Genomic DNA, 3578 nt, shown 5'->3' on the forward strand with positions numbered 1-3578 from the left:
GAAGAACGGGGATAGATCCAAAAGGCTGGAAATAAAGGAAAATAAAAAGAAATCAGCTAGAGAGAAGACCTCACTACATGCTAAAGTGGAACGCAGAGCTTCAATTATTGACTCTAGATGTTCAAATGACATGACTGGTGATAAAGATAAGTTCATTAATCTCAAGAATTATTATGTAGGATCAATAAAATATGTAAGAGAAGATTTTGTACCTATTTGTGGAATAGGAAGTATCTCAATTGATGGTAAGCATAAAATTGATGATGTTTATTATGTTGAAGGTTTGAGACATAGTTTATTGAGTGTTAGTCAGATGTACAATAAAGGTTGTGAATTTTTATTCAGTAGGAATGAATACATAATTAGAAAAGGAAATTAGGAAGAATGGTAGTAGAAGGTATTAGGAAAAGTGGAAATGTTTACTACACCAAGGACAAGAGTGGAAGACGATGTTTTCTGACATAGAGCAACGAATATTGGTTATGGAACAAGAGGATGGGACATGTTAATTTTGATAACATGACAAAAATTAGTAATACTAAAGTTGTGAGAGATTTATCAAGGATTATAAAAACCACTGTTATTATATACATGGAATGCCAACTAGGGAAGCAAACAAAGAGGAGATTCGAGAACAAGGAATATTCTACTTCAAAACCCTTGGATCCGATTCATACAAATCTTTGCAGTCCTAGAAGGACATGGGGAATTAATGGTGAAAGGTATTTTATGTTACTTATTGAAGATTACTCTAGGATGAAATGGGTTACATTCTTGAAAGATAAATATAAAGCTTTTGAAAGATTTGAAGCGTTCAAGTCAATGGTTGAAAATCAAGTACATGCTTAAATCAAGTTTTTGAGATTTGATAGAGGAGGAGAGTTTAATTCAAATGAATTTGATAACTTCTATGAAAAACATGTAATTAGAAGACATATTCTACCCCAAGAACCCCTCAGCATAATGGAGTTGTAGAAAGGAAGAATAAGGTTGTTGTTGAGATGGGATGATAAGCTAGCTAATGTGTATTGGAAAGAAGCCATGCATACTGCTATTTAAATTCTTAACAGGGTACAAATAAGATTAAATCATACTAAGACACCTTATGAGATATTAAATAGAAGACCTCCTACTGTGAAGTATTTCAGAATCTTTAGAAATAAGTGCTAGATTAGAAGAGATGAAGATGATCTTGTAAAGTTTGATTCCAGAGAAAATGAAAGAATATTTATGGGATATGCTACAAACAACAAGGCTAACTGGTGTTAAAACAAAAGACTGAACAAGATAGTGGAGAGTAAAAATGTGAAAGTATGTGAACAATGGGATTAGGCTACCCCTGAACCTGTATAGGAGACCAATTTTAAGATTATCTCAGTTGCTATAATTGAAAAGACAGATCCAGAAGACAACAAAGATAAAGATGATGATGAAGAAGAAGAACATGAGCAAGTTAATAAAATCCTAGCTAGATATGTACAAAAGAACCATTTACAAGATCAAATAATTGGAGATAAAAACAAAGGACTTTAGACAAGAAGAAGAGTTGTGGAAGCAAAGGAGCAAGTAAACTTCTATTTTTTTTCACTAGTGGAACCTAAATCATATGAAGAAGCAAGAAAGAGGAGAGTTGGGTTAAAGCAATGGAAGAAGAAATGAATCAAATACAGATGAATCAGACGTGGGAACTAGTACCTAGACTAGTGGACAAAAATGTGATAGGAGCTAAGTGGGTGTTCTAGAACAAGTTGAATGAATAAGGACATGTCACTACAAACAAAGAGAGACTAGTATGTAAAGGTTGTTCACAAGTTGAAAGTATTGATTTTGAGGAAACTTTTGCTCCAATAGCTAGGATGGAATCTATAAGAATATTTTTTGCTTTATCTACTTATAATAATTTCAAGGTATATTAAATGTATGTTAAGTTAGCTTTTCTAAATAAAGGAACTTGAGGAAGAAGTATATATTGAACAACCAGATGGATTCAAATTGTCAAAAGATCTGGATATGGTTTGCAGATTAAATAAGGTGTTGTATGGACTTAAACAAGCACCTAGAGTTTGGTATGCTAGATTGGATAGATATCTGTTACAACAAAATTTCAAGAAAGGTACTGTTGACAACAATCTTTATTTTAAGGTTGAAGGTAACAAGCTATTGATTGTTTTTGTCTGTGTTGATGATATTATACTTGGAGGAAGTGATGGTCTATTTAAATAGTTTGTAGAATAAATGTAAAAAGAATCTAAAATGTCAATGATTGGTGATTTTTCATTCTTTCTTAGTCTAGAAGATACTTAGTTAGAGGATGGAATTTTTATTTCTCAAGATAAATATGTCAAAGAGATGCTAAAGAATTTGAAATGGAGAATTGTAAACTAGTTATTACCCCTTTAATTGTTGGTTGTAAATTGAGTAAAGATGATGTTCTCTAGAAGTTGATAAGAAGAAGTATAGATCTATGATTGGAGGATTGTTATATTTAACTACCTTTAGACTGGATATAATCTAAAGGTAGTTATATAAATTTCACTTTTGAAAAATGTTGATTATTGTAAATATTAAGTTATTAAAAGCTACATAACAATGCGGACAATTCATTTCTAATTATTTTTAAAAATATATATTTATTATCTATATTAAAAATATCACAAATCACTAGTTTACTTCATCTTCAAATTCTTAATGGTTTAGCTGCTATAAGTGTTAGAAGATAAAGATTTGGTGCAAAATGTCAGTGTCAAGTTTGACCAAAAAGTGTAACCTAGTATAATGGGATCACTCGGTCTATGCAAAGAGTTTGCATAAGAAATGAAGAAGGAATCTAAAATGTCAATGATTGGTGATTTTTCATTGTTTCTTAGTCTACAAGTTACTCAGTTAGAGGATGGATTTTTTATTTTTCAAGCTAAATGTCAAAGAGATGCTAAAGAAGTTTGAAATGGAGAATTGTAAACTAAATTGTTGGTTATAAATTGAGTAAAGATGGTGTATCTCTAGAAGTTGATCAAAAGAAGTATAGATGTATGATTGGAGAAAGTTGTTATTTTTAACTACCTCTAGATTGGATATCATGTAGGCTGTCTATTTAGTTGCTATATTAGGATAATCTGAAGCAGTCATATATGTAAGCTATAAAGAGGATTTTTTCAGGTATTTGAAAGGGACTTCGGATTTCAGTCTTTGGTATAAGAAGAATGGAGACTTTAAGCTAAAAGCATACACAAATGTTGATTGGCCTAAAATTATTGATGATAGGAAAAGTACTAGTGGTGGTGTATTTTTCTTGGGAGATGGGTTGGTTTCCTGGTTTATGTAGGAAGCATGATTCAATATCTCTATCTACTACATAAGTAGAATACATTGCACCATCATCTTGTTGTATTCAGGTTATGTGGATGAAACAAACTCTTAAATATATTAGAGTAGTATATGATGAAGCTATTCCTATTATGTGTGATAATACCAATTCTATAAACATTTCAAAGAGTTTGGTAATGTATTCAAGAACTAAACATTCTCAATCTGATATAATTTCTTATGGAGAAGGTTGCAGAAAAGGATTTCAGATTGGA

The sequence above is a fragment of the Cryptomeria japonica genome, chromosome 3 (genome assembly GCF_030272615.1).
Source record: "Cryptomeria japonica chromosome 3, Sugi_1.0, whole genome shotgun sequence".
Taxonomy (NCBI): Eukaryota; Viridiplantae; Streptophyta; class Pinopsida; order Cupressales; family Cupressaceae; genus Cryptomeria; species Cryptomeria japonica.